Below are 17,434 nucleotides of genomic sequence, written 5' to 3' on the forward strand. Positions count from 1 at the left end.
CCATCACCACATATGACCTTCAACTGTCGATGAATTTCAATTGGTTTCACACCACGCAAATTCAGAAAACGAATGATTGCACGCTGTTTAAGTAAGGAAAACGTCGCCATTTTAAGTATTTAAAACAGTTCTCATTCTCACCGCTGGCGGTAAAATTCCATCTGCCGTATGGTGCTGCCATCTCTGGAACGTATTGACAATGAATGCGGCCTCATTTTAAGACAATTCGCATGTTTCTATCTCTTTCCAGTCCAGAGAAAAGAAATCGGAGGCCTTAGAACTTGAATGCACCTCGTATCGCAGAAGGAACATCCAGCTTCTCTAGTCCTTTTACGTGACCTCGTTCAAACCCAGTGAGGTATTGATATTGGCGTCTTCGTCACCTTAAAGATATCCTTGACTAACATCATCTCACCACGTCCAGTCTCAAAGGTAACTAACTTTCACGGCCGTTACAGAGTGTACTTAAGGCAAACCCGATCGGCATGATCATAGTGTCGCTAATAACGCCACTCTTATACGACTGGCGCAAAATTATTATAGACATCATCTTTCAGATGTAGAAACAAATCTACCAACTATAGTTTACGTCGCACAACACCTTCTTGGTGTCGCGATTTTTTTTCGTCAGTTTATATTTCCCATTTTATCAAGGCCGTCAATGGAATAACAGACTACCAAGTTCCAGCCACCCTCGTCCATTGAAAAGTGATGTCAAAGAATGCTTTTCCTTACGTTGCCCAAAAAGTGGAATGATGAGGACAGACTGTTGGACCATAGTTACATAAACCGTATATATCGAAGTTTCTCAGCATGTTAGGGAATCCAGTGCTTCAGTTGGAGCGAGGCTTACCACACTCTCTTGACATATGGAGGCGCTAATTTATTTCCTAAAGAGGAACTATGTTTATTTGCACTTTTAATGAGGATGATTGTGAACAGTTGTTAAGGCACAGAGTGCGGTAGAGCAGAGGTGTAGCTGTTACATGGTCAGGGAGGTCAAAACGGTCGGTTTTATTTTAGGGTTGGAATCACTTGATTGCACAAGCAACCATTGCCCCAAAAACGTCCAAAAATGAGTCCATTTAGTGGAAGATCAAGCCTCGCGGCTGCAATTGCCAGATTATGTTCCGTTGTCACTTCTTCTCCCGAAGCCACCAACTAGACTATCGTTTACGTCGCACAACCCCTTCATGGTGTCACGATTTTTTTTCGACAGTTTATATTTCCCGTTTATCAAGGCCGTCAATGGAATAACAGACTACCAAGTTCCAGTCACTCTCGTCCACTGCAAAGTGATGTCAAAGAATGGTTTTCCTTACGTTGCACAAAAAGTGGAATGATTAGGACAGACTGTTGGACCACAGTTACATAAACCGTATATATCGAAGTTTCTCAGCATGTTAGGGGATCCAGTGCTTCAGATGGAGTGAGGCTTACCACACTCTTTTGACATATGGAGGCGCTAATTTATTTCCGAAAGAGGAACTCTGTTTATTTGCACTTTTAATGAGGATGATTGTGAACAGTTGTTAAGGCACAGAGTGCGGCAGAGCAGAGGTGTAGATGTTACATGGTCAGGGAGATCAAAATGGTCGGTTTTATTTTAGTGTTGGAATCACTTGATTGCACAAGCAACCATTTCCCCGGAAACGTCCAAAAATGAGTCCATTTAGTGGAAGATCAAGCCTCGCGGCTGCAATTGCCGGATATGTTCCAACGTCACTTCCTCTCCCGAAGCCCGCCGACTAGACTATTTGACGAATATTTTCCGTAATTTTGCGAAGAAGGAACAGTTCTGATAGAAGATGAGACAGCGACTCCTCTGCAATAACCACAAGCGTCTAATTGGAAAGCTTCCTGGCTGCAGGTTTCACGTTTATAACATAACATTAGGTAAGAAATGTTGGCTGAAAGCAGGCTACCTGTGCCTGGCTGGGGCCACCATCGAGAAGTGCTCCCAAATAGTGGGACAGGAGGGTACTAGCACAGGCTACATTGTAGCCAGATTTCCTATGACAGCAGCGATGATGCCACCCAGTGGAAATTGAAATGAGCGTTTAGCGTCATTGGCCGGGAGGTCCCTTGCGGGGCAGGTCCGGCCGCCTTGGTGCAGGTCTTATTACATTCGACGCCACATTGGGCGACCTGTGCGCCGGATGGGGATGAAATGATGATGAAGAGAGCACAAAATCCACTCCCTGAGCGGAGAAAATCTCCGACCCAGCCGAGAATCGAACCCGGGCCCATAGGACGGCAGTCCGTCACTCTGACCACTCAGCTATGGGGGCGGACGTTGCCACCCATTGACATCATGCAACACTGCCAGATGCCACCCCCACTCCTTCCCCTATCTCCCTGACGCCACAATCCGAGATGGCAGACTTCAATCAATTGGCTCTGAGCACTATGGGACTTAACATCTATGGTCAGCAGTCCCCTAGAACTTAGAACTACTTAAACCTAACTAACCTAAGGACATCACACAACACCCAGTCATCACGAGACAGAGAAAATCCCTGACCCCGCCGGGAATCGAACCCGGGAACCCGGGCGTGGGAAGCGAGAACGCTACCGCACTTCAATCAGTTGCCATAGTATAAAATAGCTGAAAAAAGTGGGATATTAAAAATACCGGTTTTACATAACGGAAAATTAAAAAAAACTGATGGTCACTTGCGCTAAGTTTAAAATGGTTGGAAATTAAACAATCCTGTATTTTCCCCTCTCCTTTTATGTCACATGGGTAGTTAGTCACTTGTGCTAAACATGACACCAAAGAGTCCATTTTAAAATGACGGGAAATTAAAAAAATCCACAGGGAATACAAAAGCACAGTTGTGCGAAGTATAGAATGGTAGGAATTTCAAATTGGGTAATTGTCACAATTTTAAATCTATGTAATCTTTACACAATGCTCCGTTAACTACAGCGCCCCGACCAGTTGATACACACGCTGTATTCGAAGGCTGACTAACACCAACACATCATGACAGTGGGTGTCTGCCTGTGCAATGAAGTCCAACTCATAAAGTCCTTAGTGATATGAAGCTATTTTTCAATTGTTAAGAACGTGGACACATTGAAATGCAATAATGCTAAGCCTTTGACGAACTGTAGCAATACACAGAGCAAAGCCATTGTCAGAAAGCACAGACATTCAATTTACTAGTGAGGCACTCAGAAGGAAATATTCGATCTATTTCAACAACTTTATGCTGATACTCAGCGCCAGGACATGCAAACAGCGTAAGACGATCCACTTATCTCTTCAAATAAACATATCTCCCATATTGTGGTAGAATTTGCAGTCTTTATGGCCGTCTGGTTAATAATTTTTACAGATAAAAGTACACTCAGATTCCGGTTTATTGAAAATATACACTGAAGCGCCAAAGAAACTGGTATAAAATGTGTGTGAAATCTTATTGGACTTAACTGCTAAGGTCATCAGTCCCGTAGCTTACACACTACTTAACCTAAATTATCCCAAGGAAAAACACACACACCCATGCCCGAAGGAGGACTCGAACCTCCGGCGGGCCCAGCCACACAGTCCATGACTGCAGCGCCTGAGACCGCTCGGCTAATCCCGCAGCTGCGAAACTGGTATACGAGGTGCATTCCAGTTCTAAGGCCTCCGATTTTTTTTCTCCGGTCTGGAAAGAGATAGAAACATGCGCATTGTTTTAAAATGAGGCTGCGTTCATTGTCAATACGTCCCAGAGATGGCAGCACTGTACAGCAGATGGAATTTTACCGCCAGTGGCGAGAATGAGAACTGTTTTAAATACTTAAAATGGCGACGTTTTCCTTACTTGAACAGCGTGCAATCATTCGTTTTCTGAATTTGCGTGGTGTGAAACCAATTAAAATTCATCGACAGTTGAAGGAGACATGTGGTGATGGAGTTATGGATGTGTCGAAAGTGCGTTCGTGGGTGCGACAGTTTAATGAAGGCAGAACATCGTGTGACAACAAACCTAAACAACCTCGGGCTCGCACAAGCCGGTCTGACGACATGATCGAGAAAGTGTAGAGAATTGTTTTGGGGGATCGCCGAATGACTGTTGAACAGATCGCCTCCAGAGTTGGCATTTCTGTGGGTTCTGTGGACACAATTCTGCAAGACGACCTGAAAATGCAAAAAATGTCATCCAGGTGGGTGCCACGAATGCTGACGGACGACCACATGGCTGCCCGTGTGGCATGTTGCCGAGCAATGTTGACGCGCAACGACAGCGTGAATGGGACTTTCTTTTCATCGGTTGTGACAATGGATGAGACGTGGATGCCATTTTTCAATCCAGAAACAAAGCGCCAGTCAGCTCAATGGAAGCACACAGATTCACCGCCACCAAAAAAATTTCGGGTAACCACCAGTGCTGAAAAAATGATGGTGTCCATGTTCTGGGACAGCGAGGGCGTAATCCTTACCCATTGCGTTCCAAAGGGCACTACGGTAACAGGTGCATCCTACGAAAATGTTTTGAAGAACATATTCCTTCCTGCACTGCAACAAAAACGTCTGGGAAGGGCTGCGCGTGTGCTGTTTCACCAAGACAACGCACCCGCACATCGAGCTAACGTTACGCAACAGTTTCTTCGTGATAACAACTTCGAAGTGATTCCTCATGCTCCCGACTAACCTGAGTAGTTAATTAGAAATAAAATCGGAGGCCTTAGAACTTGAATGCACCTCATGGGCATGCGTATTCAAATACGGAGGTATGTAAACAGGCAGAATACGGCGCTGCGATCGGCAACGCCTATATAAGACAACAAGTGTCTGGCCCAGTTATTAGATAGGTTACTACAGCTACAATGGCAGGCTATCAAGATTTATGTGAGTTTTAACGTGGTGTTATAGTCGGCGCATGAGCGATTGGACACAGCAACTCCGAGGTAGCGATGAAGTGGTGATTTTCCCGTACGACCGTTTTACGGATGTACCGTGAATATCAGGAATCCGGTAAAAAATCAAATGTCCGACATTGCTGCGGACGGAAAAAGATCCTGCAAGAACCGGACCAACGACGATTGAAGACAATCGTTCAACGTGACAGTAGTGCAATCCTTTCGCAAATTGCTGCAGATTTCAATGCTGAGCCATCAACAAGTGTCAGCGCGCGAACCATTCAACGAAACATTATCGTGTATCCTTGATGACTGCATGACACAAAGCTTTACGTCTCACCTGGTCCCTTCAACAATGACATTGGACTATTGATAACTGGAAACATGTTGCCTGGACGAATCTCGTTTCAAATTGTATCGAGAGGATGGACGTGTATGGAGACAATCTCATGAATCCAGGGACCCTGCTTGTTAGCAGGTGACTGTTCTAGCTGGTGGAGGCTCTGAAATGGTGTGAGGCATGTGCAATTGGAGTAATATGGGACTCCTGATACATCTAGATACGACTCTGGCAGGTGACACGTACGTAAGCGCCCTGTCTGATCACCACCATCCATTCATGTCCATTGTGCATTACGACGGACTTGGGCAATTCCAGCAGGACAATGCGACACCCCACACGTCCGGAATTGCTACAGAGTGGCTCCAGGAACACTTTTCTGAGTTTAAACAATTCCGCTGGCCACCAGACTCCCCAGGCGTGAACATTATTGAGCATATCTGGGATGCCTTGCAACGTACTGTGCGGAAGAGATCTCCACCCCTCGTACTCTTACGGGTTTATGGACAGCCCTGCAGTAATCATGGTGTCTGTTACCTCCAGCACTATTTCAGATATTAGTCGAGTCCATGCTACTTCGTGTTGCGGTACTTCTGCGTGTTCGCGTGGTCCCCACACGATATTAGGCAGGTGTACCAATCTCTTTGGCTCTTCAGTGTATATTCCACATGACGATTTTTTCTGTAGGTATGCTTCAGTGCGAATGAAATCTGGTAGTAGTCACATAAAAGGAGATTTCTAGCTGGACACTATAGATAGCACAAATGATCTGATTACTAGAGTGTTCCCTTCCCCAAGCACACAGTACAGCATCGATTGTGTTTTACATGGCCTGGTCAAGCCCCTGGAGTATGTGGCGTCCAATGTTTACAAAATACGGATCCAATTCCGGTTCGGTAGTTGAGATGGTTTCCATAATACTGACGAGGTACACACACACACACACACACACACACACACATATATATATATATATATATATATATATATATATATATATATATATATATATATATATATATATATATATGTGTGTGTGTGTGTGTGTGTGTGTGTGTGACGCTCTTCTTTGAAGCGTAATTGCGTCATATATATATGACGACGCATATATATATATATGACGCTCCAAAGAAGAGATAACTCACATCACTTCTTACTTTACCCAGGATATACATGCATATATACACTGTGATTCATGAAGATATGCAAATATTTTAATATATTATTCTACAAGTAAAAAACTAAAGAAAAAAGTTCATATAAACATAGATCCACAAATGTTTAGTTACGGAGTTACGGCTAGTAAAAGGTTTTGCCCGAAATTTAGCAACTTCGCTAATATGAAGCCATCGTAAAACTGTATGAGGTTAAAGTAAAGCTCGGTTTCCATTCATTTTGTTATTATTAGTCTGGTGAATCTAATAAAACATATCCCACACGTGTATCTGCAGTAGTTTTCCAGAACATACAGAAAAGCAAAGATTATTATACAAGTAAATTTGTTTACTTTCCTGAAACGAGCAACATAATCTGTTCACACACGTGCAGCTACATGCATTGACTCGGTGTAGACATTTCTGAACATTTATTGTGAATGTATTGTGAAACTGTACGTACACTGTACAACTTCCTTAACACTGAGATTTGTTTTTTCCAGTTTAACATGAATTCACGTGTGCTATGGTATTAATAAAAGCAGATTATCTGACACATTCATACAGTTTCCGGTAACGTTATTACCATTGTTTTCCCAAAATTAAATTCTCTACAACTTCTGTTGAAAACTTTGTGCAGTTGTCTGGAATTTAAAAAAAAAAGTGGCCAAGTAGTTAATAAATTAAAAATTTTACGAAATTACGTCTTTACTTCTCTGGATGTTCTGGAAAACTACTGCGGATACGCGTCTGCGTCATGTTTTATTAGATTCACCAGATCAATAGCAACAAAAGAAATGGAAATCGTGCTTACTTTAAACAGTTTTGCGATGGCTTCCTAAAAGCGAAGTTACTAAATTTCCGGCAAAATCTTTTATTAGCCGTAACTCCGCAACTAAACAATTACGGACCGATGTTTAGGTGAACTTTTTTCTTTAGTGTTACTTGTAGAATAACATATTATAATATTTGCATATCTTCGTGAATCGCCCTGCATATATAGGTTGGGTAAAGTAAGAAGTGATATGACTAATATTTCTTCTTCGGGGCGTAATTTCTCATTACCTGTTAGACAAAGACTAGGTCCTGCAGCTGCCAGTGCATCTGCTACCATTATGATGGTGTTCATAAAATGTAACATCAGACCTAACAGACTTTAAATGATAGAAAATAGGAAACAATCGTCACAAATCTACTAGAAGCTCATTGTGATACTGCATTATGTGTTATAACGATGGATGGTGTATACTGTAAAATTATAATATCTGGGACAAAATGTTATAATTTTGCTATAAGATGATGTTGTATGGTCTAATTTGTGAAGTTAAGGATGTACAGGACTGTGACATCCTGATAACGCACATATGTAAATGTAACCTGCCCAGAATGTAGTGGGATATGTTTCTAGAACCCAGTCAGCTAAAATCAGCACCAAGGCACACATACAGTCATAAATGTAACTTTGTGGTAGAGTAAAAGTGTAAGCATAAGAAGTTATACATCCTTATTACACAGCTTGAGTGTTCACAATCACCACTGACCAGCTGAAATGCACACTATATTCACAGGCTGAATAATTCTTAGTCATACCTTACTGTGGATATTTCCAGTGTCAGGAATGCAGCAACATGGAAGTTCAAACTTTCAGGAATACAATGACATCTCTGCAACAGTTGTGGGAACTATTTACAGCTCGTATACATTCCACAGCTGGTGCACCCCGCATGGTCGTCAGATTTCCTGTGTTCTACTGGGTTTTCCATGATGTCACGGTTGTCCCACATTCTTTTGTGTCATAAGTTTAAAATTGGATTTTCTCTGATATCATACAATGTAACGCTTATGGGAGCTCACATGTGATGTTGCTAGTCTACGTGTATTAGAAAATAGTTCTAGGTGCTACAGTCTGGAACCACGCGACCGCTACGGTCGCAGGTTCGAATCCTGCCTCGGGCATGGATGTGTGTGATGGCCTTAGGTTAGTTACGTTTGAGTAGTTCTAAGTTGTAGGGGACTGATGACCTCAGAAGTTAAGTCTCATAGTGCTCAAAGCATTTTGAACCATTTTTTTCCAATTTCTGTGGTGCTACAGTTGCATCCGCCAACTCTACCACAACATCTAGGCTTATAAGCTATGTGGTGGGCTCAGCCCAGATACTCTGTACACCCTAGTGTAAGGTTGATCATCCTCTTCATGAAGTGTCATGAGAAATCTGCCCCCTGCAGACATAAAAAAATCTGACTCACTTAGTCTGATGTAAGTAGTAATTCATTCCTCTAATACATATCTACTATTCATTGTGTATATGTGTGTTTTCATATTTTTCATTTATTTCTACCTGAGTGCAACAGCTCCCTGATGTAGACGATGCAGACCTGCTATGTTTGAGCAACAGCAGAAATCAAGTCAAGACACAGAAGAAGATTTGTTTCCAGAGCTTTCACTGATTGTGAAGCCACCAACATTGCTTAGTTCATCAATGACAATATTGTTATTCACTACAATTTACAAGCTGAATTTAAGTGACAGTAAATATGTTGTTGTAGGCATGTCCACAGACTGAGAGGTCAATGTAGGTGTAATTTTTGGAAATCCACGTTTTAGTGACATGAAAGTAATGTTATCAGTTTATGAATGATACCAGTTGTGCAAATATTCAAGACAAGCAACTGCAATGTTCAGCACTCGAACGCCATGTGTTTTGGATGAGCACTCAACTGTTAAAATGTACAGCACTGAGAATGCCATGCAGTACACTCAACTTCATAATCCTACATTCAGAAACTTGATGTATGCCAGCAACGCCATCTAGTGTGTGGTGGATAAGCATATTGAGTGGCACCCTTACATGTATCGATTTTAAATAAGAGTTTTGCGATGCACCAGTGTTAAACATTGGTGCAAAATTGTGTACGTGTTTGCACTTGTACTCGAATATATTAAACCAAATTTAAAAATGAACGATAAATTACTGACTCTCCTTAAACAGTGTTTCGTTGTACACAACCTCCAACATGTTTAATAAAATATGCAGCACGGTTACTAAAACACAAAGTGTAATGAGAATGATTCACATCTTGAGTAATCTAGATAATAGCGCATTTGAGTTGTATTTCAAGGAGGGACTGTAAACATTTACCTATGGGCAGGGTCATGTGGAGGAATTATTGTAGTACAAGTTTAAATGAATAGGTGACCACATACAGGATACATATGTACCTAGTAGATCAATTCTTGATATGAGAGACTATCCATCATACACAGTCACTCTAAAGAAACTTCAAAATAAGCAGTGACTACTGCCTAACAGGTGCAGAAACACAAGACTATACCTAGGGAAAGGGAGAGAGACTTTACAGTCAAGTTTGACCTACGCCGACGAGGCTTAGCACATTTTATACCAGATGGAACTTAATGGTTCAGCTGTAACAATGCAAGAAAGAGTCAGACTTATTATTCATAGATTTTCAATTGTTGTTGCTATGTCAGAGAGACTTAGCAATTCATGCATTTTCAGTTGTTGTTAGAATTAGCAGTTCAATCTAAGAAGAGGCAAAATGTATGTGGTCATAACAGCCCAGCCAATTAGTGGGAAGGGTAACCTACTTTTTGTACAACTTTATTTGAATCAGTTACCATCAGCTTGAGTATTGTAATAGAGGGAACCCATTTTTTGTATACAAATCTACTATCTATCGCCTGACTGGACGAGTTTCAACTCCTATGCATCTTTATGGCCCTATGTGGGCGTGTATTCTCTCCATAGATGGTCAGTGATCTAAGAGAAAAGTGATTGCTATATACAGGGTGATTCAAAAAGAATACCACAACTTTAGGAATTTAAAACTCTGCAACGACAAAAGGCAGAGCTAAGCACTATCTGTCGGCGAATTAAGGGAGCTATAAAGTTTCATTTAGTTGTACATTTGTTCGCTTGAGGCGCTGTTGACTAGGCGTCAGCGTCAGTTGATGCTAAGATGGCGACCGCTCAACAGAAAGCTTTTTGTGTTATTGAGTATGGCAGAAGTGAATCGACGACATATGGGGCACTGAGAATCCGCGGGAAACAACTCAGTATGAACGTGACTCGCCTAAGGTGAACGTTTTCTGTGCCATTTCAGCCAATAAAGTTTTTGGTCCCTTTTTCTTCGAAGGTGCTACTGTAACTGGACTACAGTATCTGGAGATGTTAGAGAATTGGCTGTTACCTCAGCTTGAACAAGAAGCACAACAATTCATATTTCAGCAGGATGGAGCGCCACCACATTGGCACTTATCTGTCTGTAACTACCTGAACGTCAACTACCCGAGGCGATGGATCGGCCGCCAGGCAGCCCGTGACAGAGCACTTCATCACTGGCCTCCAAGAAGCCCTGATCTTACCCCCTGCGATTTTTTCTTATGGGGGTATGTTAAGGATATGGTGTTTCGGCCACCTCTCCCAGCCACTATTGATGATTTGAAACGAGAAATAACAGCAGCTATCCAAACTGTTACGCCTGATATGCTACAGAGAGTGTGGAACGAGTTGGAGTATCGGGTTGATATTGCTCGAGTGTCTGGAGGGGGCCATATTGAACATCTCTGAACTTGTTTTTGAGTGAAAAAAACCTTTTTAAATACTCTTTGTAATGATGTATAACAGAAGGTTATATTATGTTTCTTTCATTAAATACACATTTTTAAAGTTGTGGTATTCTTTTTGAATCACCCTGTATTTTCAGCTTCGATTTCTATTATTCACTCATCAACCCTGAGGTATGCATGTGCTGCAAGAATGCGGTTGTTCAAAAGCTAAAGTATGCATGTGTGATTCTTTAAACCACAAACGGGTGACATCACACAGTTTTAAACTTGCAACAATTGGGCTCTTTGAAATTCCCGTCATTCTGTACTTATCACAACTGAGTTTTTGAGTGCCCTGTGGATTTTTTAAATTTCCCACCATCTTAAACTAGGCTTTTGAATTTTATAGTTAGTACAAGCAGACCTCCTTCCACTGTTAATCAGAGGAAAGTGGAGAACTTACGATTTTTTTTATTTTCACGCCATTTTAAACGTAGGACAAGTGGATTTCTTGGTTTTTTATTCTTCTGTCATTTTAAACTGGGAGTTTCTTGAGTTCCCTGCCATTTTGTACTTAGGGCAACTGACCTAGGTCCATCATGTTGGCTTGTGATGCCAGAGAGGTGGGGAGGGTTGGGGTGAAATCTGACAACATTTCTTGATGTCATCAATAATGTCATTGGAAGTATGGCAACAATGTAGCCGGCACTAGTACTCCCATTTCCCCTCTACTCCCTTTCACTCGTTGTGGTTCTTATTGTTCTGGATGATGTGGTAGGTTACGTGCATGCCGAGAGGTTACATAATGAGACAATGAGATAGGGGGGAAATCCAACTGCTTCCTGAGCTATAAGCTGAGTAGGGTCATCATGTGTGGTATTTTATTCATTAATATTATATGAAGGGCTTATTTCAATAGTGGTACAAGTCCATTTTTGTTCATTTTGAGATACAGAGTCCTAAAGTTAAATGAGTGCTGAAAAATCTGCAGTTGATATACCAGAAACATTCAAGCATATGGCTTCTTGCTAGAGATGAACCCGTCTTTCTGTTTGTTTGGATCATTAATTTCAGAAGCATTATAGGCAGAAAAGTGAAGGTAATGGACTTGTACCACTAGTGAAGTAAGCCCTTCATATTCAGCAAATCATCATCTGACATTTACTTTCTGCAGCAGCCTATTGTCTAGCATAACAACTCTGTAAGAATGAGGATGCTGCCACACGAGAAGGCATTTGTTGTAACAGCCATTAGTTCAGAGCAGGCTCCAGAGTATCAACCAGTAAGGGGTACACGCAAATCCTCCTGGGAATCTGGGAACCTTGTATAGAGAGCAAAGTGATGACGGCATGCCCATCTCATAGCAAAACAAAGGGATAGCTGTTACTAATAGTGGACAAAAATCAGTCTAGTTTGCAGAGAATGTCACAAGGTACCGTGAACTAATGCATCATAAGTGACATGAGAACTGAAATGAAATGAAATGTCATGTGGAGAGGGCCTCCTGTCGGGTAGACCGTTCGCCTGATGCAAGGCTTTCGAGGTGACGCCACTTCGGTGACTTGCGTGTCGACGAGGATGAGATGATGTTTAGGACAACACAACACCCAATCCCTGAGAGGAGAAAAATCACCGACCCAGCCGGGAATCGAACCCAGGCCCCTTGGCATGACATTCCGTCGCGCTGACCACTCAGCTCCCGGGGCGGACGACAAGATAACTTCTTGCAGAGGAGGATCTCTGTTTAGTCGTGCTATGACGAACGTGCCAAAAAATGGCTCTGAGCACTACGTGACTTAGCATCTGAGGTCATCAGTCCCCTAGAACTTAGATCTACTTAAACCTAACTAACTTAAGGACATGACACACATCCATGCCCGAAGCAGGATTCGAATCTGCGACCGTAGCGGTTGCGCGGTTCCAGACTGAAGCGCCTAGAACCGCTCGGCCACTCCGGGCAGCGTGACGAACGTGCTATTTAACTTCTACATCTGTAACTGAACAGTCACAACTTTGACGTTATTGAGCATCTATGATCAATTTTAGAATAAAAAAAATCAGTGCAGGTTTCTGTTTGTGTAAGAATCTAAACTGTCCCATCACCAAGGATATAAATTATCCCATCTTAATATGCCACCATCCTATTACGCGATCATTTCTTTATTTCAGTAATTAGATATGGCTAATATAAATTACATAACTTCGAAAGTATGTCCATATTGATAACTTCTCCGTAATTGCGGACTGTATTTTCCTTCTTGAAGTTTTGATGCGATAAAGTAACAAGTTTAATCCTTGTAGTAGTAACATATATCACATTTTCGTGCAATTTCTTTCTTCAGCTACAGCGAATGCAAACGTGAAATTGCGTTAAAATTATCAGACACAACTTTACATCATCGGCAGCAGGCGATCTGCTTTCTCGAAAATGGTGATTCAACCAGACTGACTGAGCGTTTGTATAGCAAAACACGCGCCACTGCTGTCGACACTGCTAAAAAGCAGATACTGTAGAATCAATGAATTGAAACAAAGTAACTATCGGCTTCTATTTTTTTGAGAACTGTGAAATTGACAGAAACATCTCGTTAGGCGTGAGGCAAAGGAAAATCTTAGCCTGAGCGCATCTAAAATAGCAGCTGACCGTGTGGTGGAGTGTGCGAACATTGTTTGGAGGGTGCTGCATAGACAAGGCTACAATGAGCGGGTTGTTATTGCTGTGGCCTTCAGCCAGAAGATAGATATGAAAAGTGAGCGTAGGGTTTTACTTCCGGTCGACATCGAGGTCATTACAGGCGGAAGACCTATATGATGCAGCCCTTCACTCTTGTCAGTCCTGTGGAAGCTCATGCATCTCTACTTAAGTATTGCAATCTAGCTCCACCTGAACCTGCTCACCGTAGTTAGGCCTTGGTCTCCCTCTACAATTTTTAACTCACACACTCTTCTCCGTTACCAGATTGACGATTCCTTGATGCCTCACAACCGGTCTCATCATCCGCACCAGTTGTCTTAGGCAGGCTATGCCATAACACTCATAAAACTCTTTTTCCTGCAACTGAATTCAGTGCCTCTTCATTAACTATTCTATCTACCCATCTAATCTTCAGGATTCTTCTGTAGCCCTACATTTCAAAAGCTTCTATTCTCTTGGTGTCTATTCTACTTATCGTTCACGGTTCATTTCCGTATTAGGTTACATTCCAGGGTAGTAGTTTAAAAATACCCTATGATTTAAATTTACGTTCAATATTGACAAATGTCGCTCTTTCAGAAGAAATATCCATCATTTTGATTTGCAGCTCCTTGCATTGACCGTGTTTGCAGTTCAAATTTTTGGATGTGAGGTCCGCCAGTTATTGAAAACACCGTTTTCCTCAGTACCCAAAGATGTTTCGGCACCACTGTGCCATCATCAGTGGCTTTTCGTTTTTATTTATTCTGCAATGTGAACATTTTTGTTGAACGATTATAAAATTATGTGCATTTTTAGTTCAAACAACAGATCGTTTCTTTTAGTAAATACCTTTACATTTGGTGTGCTTGAATTTTCTGGATCACTTGTGTGTTAATTACTACAGGTAGCTTGTCATCTGCAACCAAACGATGTTGATGAGAAAATTTTTTGCTGGGACTTAACCTATCTTCTAGAATGTAATTCAAAAACGTAAGTAAAAATAAATACAGGCGAGAAAACATCGCGAAAAACTGAATTATAAGTTCAGGTGAGATCTAACATATAACACAGTAATCTTTGTGTATATACTTTGTAGCATTTATTTGACATGAGAAATTACGGAAAATTGACCAAAAATGAGCCACTGTATTGTAATTCACTTCACTTTTTTCTCTTGTATTGTGAATCTTTCTTCTTTCGAATCATATTTCAGCAATAATCTGCTAACATAGAAGGTTCCCATTTCCCTTCATAGCGCTTTTCTATGGTAGAGATGTCTTTATGGAATCTTTCTCCATGTTCATCCGATACGTCACTACAACTCTGTGTGAAGTAGTCAAGATGAGAGTCTATCATATGTACCTCCAAAGACATATTGCACTCCAGATCTTGATATGCTTTGATCATGTCATTCAGCATTGCCTTGTAGTTAGTAGCTCTTCTTTTTCCGAGGAAGTTTTCCGACACCATCTTGAAACAGTTCCATGCCGTCTTTTCTTTGACAGTTAAACGTGCTTCAAAATTTGCATTTTTCTGCAGCTCCTTGATTTGCGGGCCCACAAATACACATTCCTTTATTTTTGCAGCTGAAAGACGGGTGAATCTGGTAGCTAGATACGTATACCCACTGCTTGTTGGGTCCATGGCCTTTACGAATTGTTTCATTAGGCCAAGTTTGATGTGAAGCGGTGGAAGTAGTATATCTTCAGGAGCTACCAGACATGTACGCTGTAAATTCTTTTCACCCACTTTCTATTTTCACCTAGGCCATTTCTTTTTCACGTAGTGAGAATTTCTGTCTCGACTATTCCACTCGCAAAGAAAACTGGCATTCTTCGTATAGCCTTATTGTGTTCCCAGTACCATAGAAATTACTTTGAAATTTGCACATGTTTTCCATTTGTATTCATTGTATTGTAACGAATTTAGCATCCTTTCTAAGAATTCGTAATTCTCTTTGGTCAAGCTGGTGTAAGCTACTCGAACAGAGGGTATTTTATTTCCATTACAGAGCAAAACATCCTTAAGACTCGGTTTCGACGCATCTATGAAAAGTCTAGGCGCTTCAGTCGGGAACCGCGCTGCTGCTACGCTCGCCGGTTCGAATCCTGCCTCGGACATGGATGTGTGTGATGTCCTTAGGTTAGTTAGTCTAGGGGACTGATGACCTCAGATGTTAAGTCCCGTAGTGCTTAGAGGCATTTGAAGCGTCGGTTGCAAAATAGGAAATAAAGGGATGTTCTCTATGCCTGAACACACTGGTTTTAGCACTTTGGTGGAGTACATTATACTCTTGTAATCTTGAACCAAGCAGCTGCGCCTTTTGTATACTTAGTCCTAGATCACGTACTAAATCATTTAAATCTGCTTGTGTTAGCAAATGTGGTGATGACTCACTTGTGCCGGCCGCGGTGGCCGAGCGGTTCTAGGCGCTTCAGTCCGGAACCACACGACTGCTACGGTCGCAGGTTCGAAACCTGCCTCGGGCATGGATGTGTGTGAAGTCCTTAGGTTAGTTAGAGTTAAGTAGTTCTAAGTCTAGGGGACTGATGACCACAGATGTTAAGTCCCATAGTGCTCAGAGCCATATGAACCATTTGACTCACTTGTGCAGTGATATAAAGGATCATCATCTGTGATTTCTTCAGTACTACTTACTTCCATGTGACTCCGAACTTGACCTGGAGCTCTTGAAGGTACTGGAAGGCTGTCAGAATGCTGCGCTGGCTTTTTCACTAAAGGCAGATCTGGGTAAACAATGTGCCTCTTCGATTTTTTGTTTGTAAAACCCTGAATTTTTGCAAGACAGAAATAACAATCAGTAAGGTGGCCCTTGGGCTCTCTCCACATCGTGGGCACAGCGAACAATGCCGCATTCTTTTTACCTTTCCACCACTGAATTAGTTTGCAGTAACATGTCGCACAACAGAAATGTGGTGCCCATTCTCTATCTTGGTCTCCTACCTCTACTCCAAAGTAATGTTTATATGCTTTCTTTATGAATGTTGAAATTTTCTTCATATTTCTGACAAAGGTGAACTTCCCACAGATATAGTAGAAGTTGTCTGGCTTATATCGACAGCGACGACGACGTGGCATTTCTGAAAATGTAAAAATACCTTTTCAGTAATACACCTGTACTACATTAATACTAGAGAACTAGAGAAACGCTGATATGTAAAAACAAGTAGTCAATTTACCTTCAGCACCAAGATAAATCAGTTTAAACACGGACATATAAGTTCAACTGTTCTCGGAAATATGACAGAGACGTGTCAGCCAAAACACTCACCTGTTAAGATTGACACAAATTACGACTAACACCACTGTTGTAAATTCGATGCACCTGCCTCTGGGAAGTGTGAAGGTTTACTGCCGAAGCAGCTATCGGCTGTCGCCGTTCGAGTTAATGAGGTATTGCAGGTGGTCCTAATGATATAGGTGTGGCGGGGGATAACCCAACGACGTCCGATTCTTCCCACCTGCTGTTGAACAAGAAACTGTCACGTTCCATCACTCCTGGATGCGGCAACATACCCGTATTTCTCTATAACGACCCTGTGTTTGCCATGATTTGCAGATATACATATACATATGTATACATATTACATAAAAAGTATCCCTGACAACGATATTTTTTACATATTTGAATTTCTCGTGGTAAACTGATTTAGAAGCACACACTTTAATATCAGAAATTGAACCCTTGTCGAACAGTGTAATCACTCACAAGAACCAAATTTAGAAACAATGTCATGCAAAAATGTCATGGGATACCTCCTAATATCATGTCGGACCTCCTTTCGGACAGCGCAGTGCAGCAACTCGACGTGGCATAG

This window comes from Schistocerca cancellata, chromosome 4, assembly GCF_023864275.1.
Source record: "Schistocerca cancellata isolate TAMUIC-IGC-003103 chromosome 4, iqSchCanc2.1, whole genome shotgun sequence".
Classification (NCBI taxonomy): Eukaryota; Metazoa; Arthropoda; class Insecta; order Orthoptera; family Acrididae; genus Schistocerca; species Schistocerca cancellata.